We start from the raw sequence: 18,779 nt of genomic DNA, 5'->3' as shown, positions 1-18,779 counted from the left end.
GCGCCGGCCCCAACCCAGCCCCCTCCGAATTTTGACAATTTATTATTAATTTTATATTTATTAGTCTTTGTAAAATGTATAATGAGATGATTTCTTTATTTTATAAAAATTACTTTACTAACTTTCTATTTTATTAGCATTTTACCATATATAATGAAATGATCTCTAATTATTTCATATTTTAAATAACTATTTTATGAAAAATTAGTCTAAGATCTCTCTTTCATTTTTAGTAATGGAAAAGATCCACGATATTATTTTATGATGTCTAAAGTCTATAGCGACCCCGGTCTTTTCCCATTTGATTATTGTATCCGGACTTAGGTTCCGTAGATTCTGTCATTGTATAATTGTTGTTGTTGTCCTTTATTTTCTCATTTGGAATTATAGGATGTGTTGGGCAGGTTTGTTTCAAGTTGGTTGGGTTTAGAAATCAAGTGTTGCTGTCCAGGTTTTTGGTTTTTCGCTCGAGCGAGGAGTTGGTCGCTCGAGCGAGATGTCGTTTTGGTTCTTCGCTCGAGCTGGGGTTTGGTCGCTCGAGCGAGAGATGGCGTCCAGTATGGACCTGTAGCTTTGCATTCTTGGCTCGAGCGAGCTTTTCTTCGCTCGAGCGAGTTAGTTCATCCTTCGCTCGAGCTATAGTTCCTTCGCTCGAGCGTGTGTTTGGTTTCAGACCTGAGGGTTTGAGTTCTTCGCTCGATCAAGTTTTCTTTCGCTCGAGCGAGCTTTTGGGTTGCTGGCTCGAGCAAGGCTTCCTTGGCTCGAGCGTAGCTTCTTGTGTCTGGTCGCTCGAGCGACCAAGTTTTCGCTCGAGCGAGCCTGTCCAGTTTATATACACAGCAGCGGGTTTTGATCAGTCTTTTTCATCTTCTTTTGATTCCAAACCCTAGGTCCGACTTCTCTCTCTCTCTACTCACCTTCTTTGTTAGATTTGATCCACTTAGGGTGTGTTTCTACCCTAGATCCTTCATTAAAAAGATTGAGGGAGTCGAGGGCTTTCATTTAATCTGAACATTTGGCGATTTGGAGCACTTTGGTATTTGGGCACTCATCTTTGTCTTCACCATTTGTGTTGTTTTCTTCGAGGTAGGGATTTCCTACTCCATTTTATAGGTTTTGTTCTAAGTTTTGGTATTTTGATATGTTGGGGATACTTTGGTAAATTTTGGGAAAACCCTAGTTGTATTATTGAATTAATTTGTGTAAGTAATTCATGGAATTGGGAAAAGAGGGTTAAATTCATGGAATTGGGGAATTCATTGATTAAATGGCGTAATCGGGTAATTGAAATCATTTGTCTATTGAATTGTTGACATAGTTATTTTCAGTTTAGAAATAACTATTTTGGGCTATCGGTGGAGGATAGTCGTGATTGTTGTAGACATTGCATGTGGATTAGGAATAACGGAAACTAATCACATTGGTTAAGTCATTAATTTTGACTATGGCATTGATACAGAAAATACGTGTATTGATTGAGCATTGCATTTGCATACATTGTTTTGTGTGTGGGAGGAGATAGGGGATGTACTCCACGGTTTAGGGGAAGATAGGGGATGGACCTCTAAACCGGATTTTGTTTGGGAGGAGATAGGGGATGGACTCCATTAGCATCACTTTTATGTGTGCTTATTTATATAGAAGTGTTTTATTGATACAACACTAAAATGTGTATCAATCTGGAAGTATGAAGTGTTTGATTTGAGCTTGAGTCTCATTTGTTTGTTGATATTGAAAGGATGTGAATATGATATATGGGATTCACTGTTGTAAGTTTGGCCAGGTTCTGAGCCATGTTGATAAAATTGGAAAGTAAAATGTATCTTAGACAATAGTGTCATGAGACTGTAAAATGAGGTAATTGATTATCTTGGTTAACCATCTGTTGAATGCTATTGCTTTATTCATTGCTTATATGTGGTTTAGTATATTTCTACTGGGCTGTGGCTCAGCCTTTATGGGAATATCATTTTCAGGTTCAGGTGATAAACTACCTCCAAGGACTTAGCTTGGGAGGGTTTGGCTTCTGGATTGAAGAAGACTACCTTTAGTTAATTGTCTTTAATTATTAGTACATGTAAACATTCAAGCCTAGGGCTTTTCTTGTATTGAGTTAGAACTCATATTTTTGTATCCAAGTGTTGGCTTGGAAAGATGTAAACCTGTAGGGCATTTTATTCGATGTTACATGTAATGCTTTATTTAATAATACTCTGATGAATGAATTAATAAATTGTCTTCTTTAAATAATGCATGTCAATGATATATAATGGGTTAATTTTGAGGGCGTTACAAAGTCCCTTAAATCCACGCCCATATAACACAGAGAAATTTGACTCTCTCTCTCTCTCTCTCTGCCATCTTCATGCGAGTTCATTTCTCTCTCTCTCTAAACCAAACCCTCTCTCTCTGCACGTTCCTCTCTCTTTGTTCCTTTCTCCTCTCTCTCGGTCTTCATCTCTAATAGCACCATTACCATCCTAACATTATACACAGGCTTTGAGATTAGTTCATTTTCAACAATTATACACAGACTTTGAGATCAAATGCATAGATAGAGAGAGAAAGAGAGGAGAGAGAGAGAGAGAGAGAGAGAGAGTACATATGAAGAGAAGTGATCGAGAGTTTGATTGAACTAGAGTTCCTGATTGGTCAAGTAATTGCTGCTACTGCTGGTGAGGCTGTTGAGGATCCGAGATGATGTTACAAAGGCTTCTGAGTCTGAGAGCATTAACATCAACAAGAAGAAGGAGGCGAGGTACGTAGTGAGCTTCATATCTGAACAATTACTTTGAGTTTCATTGAAGCAAAGAAAGTTTTGGAAGATTGCTTATGATGTATGTTTGGGTTAAAATGTTTAAGAGCCCATATCTGCAATTGTTTGGTCTTTGGACTTTTATACATGAAGACTTTTGGTGGAGAAGTTACTGGATAGAGCCACACAAATTTCTCTGGTCAGTGACTTTTGTACATAAATACTTTTGGTCGGTTGTCACGACCTAACCCCAAGAGCTTAGGGTTGAAATTGCAACTTGCTAAATAATTTCTAATCATAACAAATTAAGTGGCTCAGGCAAAGGCAAAATGAAAGTAAGAAAATAATTAAACAGAAAATTAACTTCATTCGACTATTTTGATAAAAGAAAGTATATCTATAGGGATTTTATTTATTTTTTATTCAGTGACTGGCCTCCAGTAAAAAAAAAAAAAAGAGAAGAAAAGGAAAGAACAACAAAATAATGAATCAGTATCAAATTTTTGTACGAGTTCCACTACATGAGGTTATGGGTCTTCCTTGCATCTCATCACTTGAAAGGATAACAGCTATACGCACATAGCAGAATGAGAAATATTATGCCAAAAGCATAGAGAATACAAAATAACCATGGATAGTTAGTTAGAATAACTTAATTTAAATAAACAAATAATTTAAAGTGACAAAAACTAAAATACAGAAATTATGTAGATAAATAACTATAACCACGATACAGAACAGAGGTAATTGGAGTGACAGTTAGAACAGAGGTCAATGGATTTATGACAAACAAAGAACCACAAAGTGGCTAAATAGAGGTCAATGGTTATTTAAGTCCTCGAAGGCATGGGACTCCCGTGGTGATACTTACAGAAAATAATTGTTTACAAAACCATTGTCAAATAATTATTAAAATTTAAATAGACATATCCACGAGTTTCAATTTAAGCAAATAGAGTTAAGAAAATAATTAACATTAACGAAATATTAATATAATTTATAAAACACAATTTGCGTAAAATAAATTATGATAACTCAAAGTATAATATAATCCACCTTAAGATTGAGTCTTACTATTTCCTTCCTATTTTTCCTATCTTTTCGGGACTCCCTTCTATGTAGTACGTATCCTAATTTTCTTTCTTTTTGGTACCTTCAATTTTGCTGCCTTGGTTTGCCTTATATACACAAGGTCCGTATCCTCATAATGATGACTAGATCCAAAATCATATATATTCTGTACAGGTGATGTAACCCACCAATGCCACCTTTCATCCTAATTAACTCACAGATTTGTTATTTTGATTAGATAACTATCCTATTATTATTATTATTATTATTATTACTTTTATATTTATTTATCATTGCATTTATATTTATTTATTTAACTTTTGGTGTCATTTTCTTTGAACCATTTCTTCAAATAATTATATATTATTTATTTATGTACTTATTTATTTTATTTTATTTTTAATAATATATTATCACATACAACCATAATTATATATATATATATATATAGTTATGAATATTTATGTGGTATTTCATTAAACTTTTAGGGTGTCACATCGATGACTTTTCTACCCATGGATTTTAGTCAAAGCATCGCGACAATGTTAGCTACAATCAGCTCCAGAAGGTATTGGATTTGTTTGTATGTATGTATGCATGTGGTTGGATCTATGTTTATTGTTTGTGTAAATTGGAATTGCAGTAGATCATTCTGTTAAAACATAGATAAATTTGTAAGCAAATCAAATAAATTTGAAAGCATAGAGAAAATTGTTGTTGAAGATTTAATAGTGAGTAAAATCTGACTTTGTGTTCATGAGCTTGATTGGTGTATTTTCATGCCTAAACCAAAGAAATTCTCTTATCTGTTTTTTTTTTGTTTTTTGTTCAATTTTCTCTGGATAGAGCCACACAAAGCCACACAAATTTTCTCTAACATAATTTTCTTTGGATAGAGCCATACAAAGCCACACAATTGTTCTCTAGTACAATTTTCTTTGGATTTCTTTGGTACTTAGAGAAATTTCAATTTTCTCTAGTTGGAACCTACAGAAATTCTTTGGGAAGTCTAGAATTTCTTTGCGGAGAAATTTATCTAGGATTGAAATTTCTCTGGATCGATATTGAGAGACCTTAGACATTATGAAAATATTGAATATTCTTTATGCTATAAAATCTTAATATTAAGGACCCTAAAAAAAAATTTCCTTCATTTTATCGAGTTGATTTTATTAATACAGGAGGTACTTGTCACTTATTATTTTAAAACCAAATGGTAAATGCCACATATTTTTTTTATGAATAGTACTAGAGTACCTAAAACTTCACCTCTAAATTGTTTCATAATGACATGGCAAAGGGTGGATCTTAATGGATTGATTGGGAAGTGGGTTGGCTTTTTGGCTTTTTGGTTTTTTGGCTATTTTAGCCTGGGCTATTTTAGTCTGGTTTGGGAAGGGCTTTTTGGCTTTTTGACTTTTTTGGCTTTTTTTGTGAGAGAGGATTGTAATGATTATGGGTTGGATTTGATGTTTTGTTTTTTGTGGCTAAAATAGCCTATTTTGTTTTTTGTGGCTATTTTAGCCAAAAAAGCCTGGGCTTTTTCTTGCCAAACGGAGGCTAAATAAATCAACTGACATGCATTATGGGAGTGTAAATAAATGTTATGTTTTAGGGATCTTAATCATTTTTATTTAATATTTTTTAGATTATATTAATTAATAAAATAGCTTAAAATAGTAGTTTAATTGATTGTACACTGAAATCTAATCAATAATTCAAAACTTTTAAAAATCAAAAAACTATTTGTTAGATTTATTTAGGTAGTGTTTGGTAGAGTTTTCTAAATATGATTTGAGAATAAAGTTATATTTTGAATTTGTGAGTTTTGAAATTATGATTTGAGTGTGAAAAATTTGTTTGATTACGAGTTTTGAAAAGAGTTTTAAATTGAATTTTGGAGGGAGTCTTGAGTTTTTGAAATTAGAAAAGTTATTTGATTAAAAAACTTACAATTCATAACCAAACACATAATCAAAAATTTTATTCAAAACTCATAAAAATTAAAAAAAAATTGAAAATATTTTTTATTTACAATATAAAAATAACAGGTTCCAAAGAAAAACTGAACACTGTCCCGGTCAATCGGTCGGACGTTCGGAGGGACTCCGGGAGGACGACTGGGTTAGCCAAATTTTTCCGTCTAGAAAAGAGTTTTCAAAAGTGATTATAAAATTATAATTTAAAAACTCAAAACAAACACCACACTCAAATTAATGGCTAGAAATGTGTTTGGAACACCTTTCCAAACACAGCCTTTCATCAAATACTTTTTTCGCAACGCTTACATAAAAAATTATTTTAAATTAGTAATGTACTGAAACTAACTCAATATTTTATATGCATTTACGTTGGCCCCTCTCAGACAAAATTCCGAGTTTCACCCCTGCCAAGATCCCGCGACCCCAAGAAGTTGGTAGCACTCAGAGTTGAATCTAAAAGTTAGAGGGAACATACCCTCAAACCCCAAACTACATCTATTAGCTCAACGTGTTTGACTCTAAAAATTTGTTCAAATTTTAATACATTATGTAGTCAAACTAAACTTGAAACTCATCATTAATTTTGAGCTTAACTTGTTTAATTTATATCCACTACAATCAATAAACTTACATGCATAATAAAATTGTAAATAAAAAATAGTGTGGGTAATTTTCTGACCACACTGCCCGCCTAGTAATCAGCTGGAGAGCACCGGCAGAATAGATGGTTTCAGCAAACCTGTAACAGAAAGAAAAGGCTCCGGCGGTGGCTCTTCCACCCGGGGGCACTCCGACGATCAAGTCAGTATATCTCTCAAAGATAATCAAGTGTTAAACTCACAAGCTTGAGTATAAAACTGCGTACCTTAGACCCACGGGGGTGCCTCTCTTTTATAGTTTACTCAATCCAAGTCCCACTAGAAGCATGACTTCTATGGACTCCCATTTAGTGCTTACTTTGGATTCCTCAAGAGATAAAGATAAACTCCCTAAGAGCTTTATTCTTATCTTTGGCAGAGTCTTCTCTTTACTCTAGGACTCCTGTCCTTATCTTTTATCCATTTATCTCGGATTCCGATATCTTCGGAGATAACCTCGGCCTTGTCGAGATAACCTCGACGTCACAACCTGGACACGTGGCACCTCGGCTGACATGTCGGCGTCACCTTGCCACGTGTTGGTATTCAGAAAATACATCCTCACAACTACCCCTTAGGTTCTATTACTTCGGCATTCTGAGGTGATGGAACCTATATCTGTCTTGTCTTCTAGTACCTCGGTGTAAAAACTCTTCGGCCGAGATTGTCAAGCCGATATGTCTTGAAATCAAGAATCAAGAACTCGAATGAACTTTCCCACGCGCATGAGCTGTCATGCATCACTTTCTCAACCGTTTTTCTTACGCGTCTTTACCTTATTGCTCCGTGCCTGCGACGCGCTTATTAGTCGTCTTAATCTGTCTGCGCCGTCTGACGCATGCGGTTTTCCAGGCACAATAATTGCCTTATTTTGCCGCCGTTTTACATTTTCAATAATGATACTATCTTTTGCTTTCGTCTGTTCATTTTTACATCTAAGTTCTCTTGCTTTTTTTTTCTCTCTCTAAAACTTTTTCTCTTGAGTCCGCCATTGCTGAAGCTCCAAGCTCTGTATCTGTCTTCCTGGTGGAACTTTCGTCGTTGTGCCACATCTGTAACTACCGACTAACTTCGGCAATTCTCACATCGGCTTCATTCTTTTCGGTAAGCAACTGTTCCTTCTGATTTCAAATTTTGATCATTTCTGGAATCTCCTGTTATTACTGCTTTGCTCAAATATCTATCTTGTGAATCATTCATTTTACTCTCTGATTTGGCCCTTGCCTATACCTTGAACACATGCACCGTTGCACCACTTCACGGTATTTTTGCCACTGATCTTGGTCCTTTATTTCTCGCATACTTCATGTTCTTGATAGCCCATCCCTGTTCTTGTTTCTGAAATTTCGCCTTTGTTTTCTGTTTTTTTTTTTTTTTTTTTTTTTTTTTTTTTTTTGTGTCTTTGCCAGATCGCTGCCTTCGATTTTTTGCTTTCAATCTTTGCCTTCATAGATTTAGGTTTGGGATTTGTCTATAGAACCTGTCAATTCTTAGGAAAAAATTGAAACAATCCTTACCAGTATATACCTAGGGTTTTGCTGAGGTCCCGATAACCCCTTAAGAGCACCTTCTTTCTGAAACCTAGTCCTCTGTCTTTAGGCCGACGTTATGGGTATGTGGAGACATAGGGTAGACACCCCGACCAAACTTGAGTACTTTAGGCAAGAGTTCTCTATTCTTGTCGATGTCCATCTGAGGCTGGCTGAAGATAATGAGTCCATCATGCCCACAGATGATTCAATGCCTTTTCCAAAAGTAGCTTTTACTGAGTGCGGACTCTGGCTCCCATTTAACATTCTCTTTCGCGAAATTTTTCACTTTTACAAGTTGAACCCTATGCAACTTGCCATAAACTCTTATCGAGTGATCAACGGCATCATAGCTTTAGCTAGGCAGGAAAACGCTAGGGTCACCCTTGCCGACATCCAGTACTGTTACACCATGTGCCCCCTTAGCCTGAAGGAAAAAGGCTTCGTTTATTATTTTAAGCTGAGGTCGACAGAATACAAAATCGTAGCCGACCTCCCAGACTCCAACAAGGGGGCTGAAGATGACTATGTTATTGCTTCGGGAAATTGGGAGTTTGGCGCAGACGAGGACGCCCATCTCTACCCTCTTCCCCGATCAATTAAAGAGGGCAAGGGTAAGAGCCCAATGTCAATACTTTAGTTGCTTCTGTTCAAGTCTTCAATAGTTTATCTGTTTCTAATGTTTGTTTCTTCTTGCAGACGTTCGTAAGTTACCAAAAGACTTTCGCCAATCCTACGTTCCCAGCAAAGACTTAAAGAGGCTCCTAGATTTGCCAGGCCAAAAGCGCAAGGCCCTACTGGTGCTGAATTTTATTCCGACGTACAAGTCGACTTTGCCTGACGTTCCCAAACGAAAGAAGAAAAGCCTTTCTCCTCCTACTGCCACAACTCAAACCGCCTCTACATCATGAACAGATCAAGAGTCAACATCTGACCCAACCAATCAACCATCTACCTCGGCCCCATACTTAATCCCAATACCAGAAAGAAAATGTCGGCGACGACTTGTCAAAACTGCTGAGATGGGTTGCCCGAAGCCTGTTGCTGTAGATCTCTTAGCCGACTACCTGCCGATGTTGATGTTGTTCCAACCCAATCCATGCCCCCACCAAAGCCAAAAAGAACAAAAAGGGCTCAACCGAAGGCCAAAGTGACTCAGGTTGAATCTGAGGACACTTTGCCTATTTCCAAACTGGTTGAGAGTAAGAAGACTTCTTCTGCTCCTGCAAAAAGGTCTGCTGAAACCCCATATTCTGAGTCCACACAGTCAAAGAAGCCAAGGTCGGCCTCAGCTACTACCTCGGGGTCCAAGAAACCGGATGTCCCTTGGGCTCCCAAAATTACTTTGGAAGACAGGCCAATTATGTCTAGTGAAAGCGCCGACGACATAAATGTCGGCGTTGCTCTCAGCACGGCGTTGCTTCTTCCGGGTGACCTCGAGCGAAATGCTGAGTATAGTGAGTACGAGAATTACGCTCTAATGCTCCAGCACTCCGTTCAAGTAAGTGTTCCTGCTTGGAATTTTCTTTCTTTCTGTTTCATACTTAAAATATTTTCTAACACTTCTGTTTTCTTTCAGGCCATCCAGCATGCCCATTCGTTTTCAATTCAAGCTTTTGAAAACAGAGCAAAGTTGGTTGACCTGAAGAGAGAGGTTTCTGCCCTTAAAAAGGAAAGCAAATCTTTTCAATTAAAGATGAAAAAACTGGAAGACCAGGCTGAGGCTGCCACCAAAGCCCAAACCCTTGCTGAGGAAAAGGCCGAATCTGCCGAGGCTATTAGGAAGGTCGCTAAGGCCGAGAAGAGCGAGGCCGAGGACAAAAAGGCCCAAGCGGAAAAGGAACTTCAAGATGTTTTATCTACTAAAGACGCTGAAATCAAGGCGGCCGATGAAAAGGCTTATGCTCAAGGAATGGCTGACGTTACAGAAGAATACAAACTACAAGTCAGGCAGGCGTGCAACAGGGGCTTCTTCCTTGGTTGGATGGCCCTTGCAAAAAAACTTAATCTCCCTGAGAATTCACCATTGCGCCAAGCCGACGTTATTCCTCTTCCATTTCCTTCACCTCCAAGCCAAGTTGAAGATGAATCTGAGTCTGAATCTGAGGATGAGGCTTTGGTAAGGAAGCCCAAGGACGCTAGTGAGACCAAGTCCCCTCCTTAGGATGATCAAGTCCTAGACTTGACTCAGGAGGAGGATGATGAGGTTATCAAGGAGACCACTCCTGAGCAAGCGTCATCTGACGTTCCTCCAGCTGACAGAAGTCTTGATCAAACACTTGCCGACATTGATGCTGAGTTGGCGGCGGAAAAGATTGCCGAGGTGGTTCCACCAGAATCCTCCGAGGTTCCAGCCCAGCCAGCTGTTCATGTTGAAGGAGCCTGACTCTGATGTTTTTCTTGGTTTGAACATTTTTATTTTTCTATGTTCTGGACAATGTAAACTTTCTTTTGTGGCCGATGTGCCTATCTTTGTTATTTCGAAACAATTTACTTCTGTAGTGCCTTCTTTTGTACACAACTGCAACTGTTTTTCTATGGATGCTTTAATCTTTTCATTTCTCTTGATTTGTTTCTGCATGGTTCTATACTTGGAATATTTTGTATGCCTTTCATATTTTGCCACCCTTATGCAATCTTCTCGGGGTTACATATCTCGGGTATAATAACTACAAGCTTTACTTCAGCAAGATACTGCAAACTTTTCATAAATTTCAACAAGTGTAAGACATATACTATTCAATGTCAACTTTGTGAACGTTTCTCAATGTTTCAATCAAGTGTTTAGACAGTGATCTTAGTCTAACCTACTTGTAAATTGCTACCAATTTCAACAAATGTTAACATATACTGTAAATTTTTCTCAAGTTATAATAATGATCTACTTGTAAATTGTTACAAATTTCAACAAGTGTTTAAACAATATACTTAGCTTTTTACCTCAACCTGCAAATTGCTGCAAATTTCAACAGATGATCACATGTCGGCTTAACATTATCTTGTAAATTGCTACAAATTTCAACAAGTGTTAAGCATCTTCTTTGGTTGGGTCAACCTGTAGATTGCAATAAGTGTGCAAACTATGACCTCGGCTTTATTTCGACTTGTAAATTGCTACAAATTTCAACAAGTGTAGATTAGGAACCAGCTTAATTCCAACTTGTAAATTGCTACAAATTTCAACAAGTGAATTAAGGAATAATTTCGGCTTAACTTCGACTTGTAAATTGCGACAAATTTCAACAAGTGAAGATAAGGAATTAGCTTAATTCCAACTTGTAAATTGCTACAAATTTCAACAAGTGAATTAAGAAATAATCTCGGCTTAACTTCGACTTGTAAATTGCTACAAATTTCAACAAGTGAAGATAGGAATCAGCTTAATTCCAACTTGTAAATTGCTACAAATTTCAGCAAGTGAATTAAGGAATAATCTCGGCTTAACTTCAACTTGTAAATTGCTACAAATTTCAACAAGTGAAGATAAGGAATCAGCTTAATTCCAACTTGTAAATTGCTACAAATTTCAACAAGTGAATTAAGGAATAATCTTGGCTTAACTTCGACTTGTAAATTGCTACAAATTTCAATAAGTGAAGATAAGGAATTAGCTTAATTCCAACTTGTAAATTGCTACAAATTTCAACAAGTGAATTAAGGAATAATCTCGGCTTAACTTTGACTTGTAAATTGCTACAAATTTCAACAAGTGAAGATAAAGAATTGGCTTAATTCCAACTTGTAAATTGCTACAAATTTCAACAAGTGAATTAAGGAATAATCTCGGCTTAACTTCGACTTGTAAATTGCTACAAATTTCAACAAGTGAAGATAAGGAATCAGCTTAATTCCAACTTGTAAATTGCTACAAATTTCAACAAGTGAATTAAGGAATAATCTCGGCTTAACTTCGACTTGTAAATTGCTACAAATTTCAACAAGTGAAGATAAGGAATCAGCTTAATTCCAACTTGTAAATTGCTACAAATTTCAACAAGTGAATTAAGGAATAATCTTGGCTTAACTTCGCCTTGTAAATTTCTACAAATTTCAACAAGTGAATTATGTGTCTCTGTCTTTTCTCTGCCCCTAATGTGAACCTGAGTTCTACTTGGGTTCTCATTATTTATGTCTCCAAAAACACCAATACGTAACTTTATCAATCATATGTGTTTTAAAGAAAAGGGAAGAGATTTTATTGATGACATCAGCCAAAAATAGTGCACATTTAATGATAGAAGAATTTCAAATTACAAGTGTTCCAAGGTCTTGGCAGTGCTTTGCCCTCGTTATCTTCTAGCCGATAAGCTCTATTGCCTAATACCGAAGTAATTCTGTAGGGTCCTTCCCAGTTTGGGCCAAGCTTGCCCTCTCTGGGATCCTTCTTGTTACCGACGACTTTTCTTAGGACTAGGTCGCCGACTTGAAAATCTCTTGGATTGATCTTCTTGTTGTAAACTCTGGTAAGTTGTTGCTGGTATACTGCGAGCTGAATAGCAGCTTTCTCTCTTCGTTCTTCCAAAAGATCCAGATCTCGGGCTAAGAGTATGTCATTGGTGCCATTCTCTACTCCCTGGGTCCTGATCCCAGGGATGCCGATCTCCAATGGGATGACTGCTTCTGTGCCATAAGCCATGGCAAAGGGAGATTCCCCTGTTGATCTTCTCGGCGTAGTCCGATATGCCCAAAGCACGTTGGGCAACTCGTCTACCCACTTTCCTTTTGCTACCTGCAGCCTCTTCTTTATCCCATCTAAGATTACTTTGTTGGATGCTTCTGCTTGCCCATTACTTTGGGGAAAACTTGGTGTTGAAAAGTAATTCTTGATCTTGAATTTCGCACAAAAGTTCTTGATGAGTTTGCTGTCAAACTGTGTTCCGTTGTCGGCAACTATTGCTCTTGGAATGCCAAATCTGGTGATGATGTTTCTCCATATAAAGTTCTTGACGTCCACATCTCGGATTTTGGCAAGAGGTTCTGCCTCTATCCACTTCGTAAAGTAATCTGTTGCCACCAGCAAGTATTTTCTCTGCCCAGTTGCCTGGGGAAGTTGCCCAATAAGATCCATGCCCCATTGGGCAAACGGCCAAGGGCTGGATACTGGGTTCAGGTCAGCAGCTGGCTGATGTATCAAAGGTGCAAACCTTTGGCATTGTTCACACTTCTTTACGTAGGCTTCAGCATCCTTTTGCATGTAGGGCCACCAATACCCCTGGGTAATGGCCCTGTGGGCTAATGATCTGCCCCCAGCGTGGCTTCCACAAATTCCTTCATGAATTTCATATAGGAAATCTTCAACCTGCAAAGGGTGTACGCACCTTAAAAGGGGTCCAGTGAAGGACCTTCTGTAGAGGTGTCCATCTGCTGTCAAACAGAATCTTGCCGATTTCAATCTGACTTTGTGTGCCTCCTTATGATCTTCTGGCAGCTTTCCTTCTTTCAGGAATGCAACAATTGCATCCATCCAGCTTGGCCCCATGTCCACACACATTGCTTCCTGCTCTGTGCTCTCTGGTCTTATGCTCAGGCCCGACATATAGTTGATCATAATTGTTCTTGTTTTTCCAGTCTGCATTGAACTTGCTAGGTTAGCCAACGCGTCGGCATGGGTGTTGTCATCTCAGCTAACTTGGAGTAGTCGGCAGTTCTGAAATAGGGCTGCCAATCTGATGACCTCTTTTGCATATGCCGACATCCTTTCGTCCCTGGCTGCAAATTCACCTGTTGACTGGTTAACAATAAGTTGTGAATCACAAAAAATAATTACCTCATATGTTTTTGCTGCTGCTGCCAGTTTTAGCCCTGCAATTAATGCTTCGTATTCTGTTTCATTGTTTGAGGTCTTGAACCCCAAACGGATGGACTGTTCTATTATTTCTCCATCTGGAGATATCAGCAGTACTCCTGCCCCCGCTCCTTGTCGGTGCGAACTTCCATCGACGAACAGTCTGAATGAATCGCCGATGTAGATGCTGTAGGGTCTGAGTTTTTCCTTTCTTTGCTCTTTTGCCCTAGGCTGGGATTTTCCTTGCTTGGTGGGACAATGCTCATCCTGGCTTAACGGAGCCCGATGTTCGATGGTTTCGGGTGTGAATTCTGCCACGAAGTCGGCCAAAACTTGGCCTTTAATTGCTGTTCTCGGCCTGAACTCCAGGTCATACTGGCCCAGGGCTACTGTCTATCTTGCTATCCTTTCTGTTAAGTCTCCTTGTTGCAACAAGGACTTCAGTGGGTGCTCTATTAGGATCACAATCTTGTGCGCCTGAAAGTAATGGTTCAACTTCTTTGAAGCCATTACTAAGGCTAGCATTAATTTCTCCAGTGGTAGATACCTTGTTTCTGCATCGGCCAATGTTTTACTTACATAATAAATAGCCTTTTGCTCCCCCTTTTCTTCTTGGATTAGTACTGCACTGACTGCGTGTTCTGAAACTGCCAAGTATAAAAACAGTTCTTCCCATGGTTCTGGATTGGAAAGAACCGGAGTTGTGGTCAAGTACTTCTTCAGGTCGGTTAAAGTGGCTTCGCATTCTTCGGTCCACAGAAAGTCTGTGGCTTTTTTCACCAAGTTAAAGAAGGGTCTGCACTTATCTGAGCTTCTGCTGATGAATCTGTTTAGGGCTGCGGCCCTTCCAGTAAGCATCTGATCCTGTTTTTCCGACGTCGGGCTCTTCAGTTCTAGGATGGCCTTGATTTGGTCTGGGCTGGCCTCAATGCCCTTTCTTGTTACCAGATACCCTAAAAACTTACCTGATCCAATTTCAAATACGCACTTTGATGCGTTGAGTCGGAGCCGGTATGTTTTGAGTATATCAAAGACCTCTTTTAGGTCAGTAAGATGACCCTTAGATTCCTTGGTCTTCACGACCATGTCATCGATGTAGACTTCTACCGTTCTGCCAATCAGGTGCTTGAACATCTTTGTTACTAACCTTTGGTAAGTTTCTCCTGCGTTTTTAACCCAAAAGGCATTACCTTGTAATAGTACAGGCCTTTAGGGGTGATGAACGCGGTCTTCTCCTCATCTGGAGGGTACATGGCAATCTGGTAGTACCCCCTGTATGCATCCAAAAAACTCATTCTTTCATGCCCTGAAGTAGCATCTACGAGCTAGTCACTCTTGGGCAGAGGAAAGCTGTCTTTGGGGCAGGCTTTATTGAGGCTGGTAAAGTCTACACAAACCTTTCATTTGCAGTTCTTCTTCTTCACTACTACTGTGTTAGACAGCCATGTTGGGTAGTGAACTTCTCGGATGGCCCTGGCCTCCAGAAGTCTATCTACTTCTTCTTCTATTGCTTCGACGTGCATCAACGTCGGTCTTCTAGCTCGTTGAATCACAGGTTTTGCCGACCTGTCGACATTCAGTCTGTGGCAAGTGACCTCGGGGTCAATGCCAGGCATTTCGTAAGGTGTCCAGGCGAACACCTCTATGTTTGTTCTCAAAAAATCTTCCAGTTCTCTTTCCTCTTCTTCGGCTAAGCCTGAGCCGAGAAGAAAGAAGCGCTCTTCGTCCCCCTCCTGGACGAGGATTTTCTTTAGTGTCTCTTCGCTCTTCTCGGCTGGTTCTTTGCCGACGTCTTCTAGTACTTCTATGTCCTCATTTTCAATTTCTGCTTATTTTGGCTCTCGAATGCTGCAAGTAGACTTCATTGCTGCCATGGAGCAACTTTTTGCCTGCAGTTGATCTCCTCTGACTTCTTCAATCCCATGCTCTGTTGGGAACCGCAGTAGTTGATGCAATGTTGAGGGAACTGCCCCCATTGCATGCAACCATGGTCTTCCCAAGATGATGTTGTATGGTGAAGGTGTGTCAATCACCATAAATTCTGTCCTGATCTTCTTAGTGCCAGCTTGTACTTCCAAGCTTGTCGCGCCCAGTGGCCACGTCGGCGTTTCATTGAAGCCGACCATCGGGCCATTCGATTGCTCCATGTCGTCTGGGTGAAGGCCTAGCTCCTTGTAACATCTAACGTACATGATGTCACAAAAGCTGCCTTGATCTATTAGGATGCGTTTCACTTGGCACTCCCCAACCTGGAGGGATACTACAAAGGCATCATTATGCGAATGCTGGACCATTTCTAGGTCAGCTTCAGTGAAGGTTATCATCGGTCCTTGGCACTCTTCAGGCCGAGGTCTTTTATGTTCGACCTGGTTCACGTGCTGCAGGTGTTTCACTCTTTGGGTTTCTCCCCGAATGTCGCTTTCGTTCACCTTTGAGTGGATTACATTAACCACCCGTGGTCCTCCTGCCTGTGGTTGCTGTGCTGGGGGTGGCGGTGCTGCTGGTGCTTGAGGCAATCTTGCCTGTTCTTCCCTTGTCCTGGCTTCATCAACCAGGTCCTTGAGAAAGCCCTGTCTTACCAGGTCTTTTAAGTGTGCTTTTAAGGCTCTGCAACCCTGAGTTGGGTGTCCTTCTTCATTGTGGTAAGCACAGCGCCTACCAACGTTTCTTCCCATAAATTCCCCTGGTGCTCTTGCTGGTGCCCTGAAATAGGGTTGGTTTCGTATTTGATCCAGGACTTTATGGATTGGGATTCGGAACACCGTCGTCACTGCCTGTTTACCTCTCAATTCTGTTTCTTGTTTGGTCTGCCCGTTGTTACCTCGATCTCGCTTCGGCGAGCCGTTTCCCTTTTCTTGCTTTATCTCTTTGTTTCCCGACGTGTCTTCCTCGGCTCTGGTGTACTTTTCTATTCTCGCCATGAGTTCTTCCATGCTTTTTGGCAATGTTTTTGCCAAAGACTTCCTTAATGGGCAATCATCTTTCAGGCCGTTCTTGAAGGACACGACTGCCACCTCTTGGTTGCAATTAGGTATTCGATTGAATACCTCGTAGTACCTTTTTGCATAGGCCCTAAGGCCTTCGTCCTTGGCGATCTTTAAAGCCATCAGTGCGTCGACCCTCAAGGGTTGTAGTTTATTTGTTACAAACCTGACCACAAACATCTCGGCCAGGCCTTCTCACGTTTTTACGCTTCTCTTCGGTAGTTTATGGAGCCAATCGGATGCGATCTCCCTGAAGGATGAGGGGAATACTTTGCAGAGCAACGGCTCGTTCCCACTATATAATGCCATTGAATTTAGGTATAGTCCAACATGAAAGTTGGGATCTGACTTACCATCATAAATTTGGAACCTCGGCATACTGAATCTCTTTGGTGCTTCAAATTTGTCCAGTTCCACCGAGAATGGTGTTCTCGGCTTAAATGGGGAAGTCACCTCGGCTTCAACATTCTACTGCCTCCTTTTGAGGTAATCCCTCAAGTCTTCCTTACTCCTACCTGGAGCTCGGCTATCTCTGGACTTCAATCTTTTTGGCACACTACTTTCGGCCTCGTGGTGGGTCCGTTTCGATCTTTCTCCATGGGTTGTGTCAAAGCAGAGTGCTTGCCCTTGAACATGCCGATGTTCTTTGGGCCCTGGATCCTTCCTGTGATGTGTCCTTCGGGACTCTTCTTGCCTCGGCTCCTCTCGTCCGACTTCCCTGGAAGGTCGGTGAGAGTGCCTTCCACTCCTGGTGTGCTGAGGGGCTTCGGGGATTGCTTTCCTTCCTCCCTTCTGGGTATTAATTGCTGGCATCGGCGTATCTTGCAGCGGGTATGGTGGCTGCATAACATTGTTTTGCATCATGAAGTTGACCACTGACTGTAGGTCTGCCAACTTGTTTGCCAAGTCTTTTACCTCCTCATCTCTCCGTAGGCACCTATCCCTCCATACCTGAAGGTTATCTTCATTATAATACTTGTTTTGGTCTGTCCTTTTCGAAGCGTCGCCCTCCTGGCCGACGTCTTTCTCTCCGTGGCCCTGGTCATGATTTTCTGTACTGTGGTTGTCTCCTTCAACGTCAAGGTCAATTGGTCTGCCACTCCCAGCAGGAGTGTCGCCCCCAATGTTTTCCCTCTGTCCGTTACTGGCCATTTATTCTTCTAAGATTCCCACAGACGGCGCCAAATTGTGTGGGTAATTTTCTGACCACACTGCCCGCCTAGTAATCAGCTGGAGAGCACCGGCAGAATAGATGGCTTCAGCAAACCTGTAACAGAAAGAAAAGGCTCCGGCGGTGGCTCTTCCACCCGGGGGCACTCCGATGATCAAGTCAGTATATTTCTCAAAGATAATCAAGTGCTAAACTCACAAGCTTGAGTGCAAAACTGCATACCTTAGACCCACATGGGTGCCTCTCTTTTATAGTTTACTCAATCCAAGTCCCACTAGAAGCATGACTTCTATGGACTCCCATTTAGTGCTTACTTTGGATTCCTCAAGAGATAAAGATAAACTCCCTAAGAGCTTTATCCTTATCTTTGGCAGAATCTTCTCTTTACTCTAGGACTCCTGTCCTTATCTTTTATCCATTTATCTCAGATTCCGATATCTTCGGAGATAACCTCGGCCTTGTCGAGATAACCTCGGCGTCACAACCTGGACACGTGGCACCTCGACTGACACGTCGGCGTCACCTTGCCACGTATTGGTATTCAGAAAATACATCCCCACAAAAATATAAATTACTTAAGTTTTGCTTGATTAAAATTCTTTAGACATCTATCATAAAATAAACAAATCAAGCTAATGCATTTTTTAAAATTTATTAAGTCTTTCAAGTATAAACCATTCAGCTTCACTTAAAACTCGAATAATTATTGAATAATGTAATAAAAAAAATTCTATTGTTTAGTTTCAAAAATTTGAATCCATTTTTCAAAAAATTAAATTTTTTATTTTTTGTATTTTTTTATTTTTACTGAATCTTTTTAATATTTGAATTAATTTTTAAAATTTTTAGATGTACATAACATAA

This window comes from Camellia sinensis, chromosome 10 (assembly GCF_055761805.1).
Source record: "Camellia sinensis isolate YWXY chromosome 10, ASM5576180v1, whole genome shotgun sequence".
NCBI lineage: Eukaryota > Viridiplantae > Streptophyta > Magnoliopsida > Ericales > Theaceae > Camellia > Camellia sinensis.
This window is presented reverse-complemented; position numbering follows the sequence as displayed.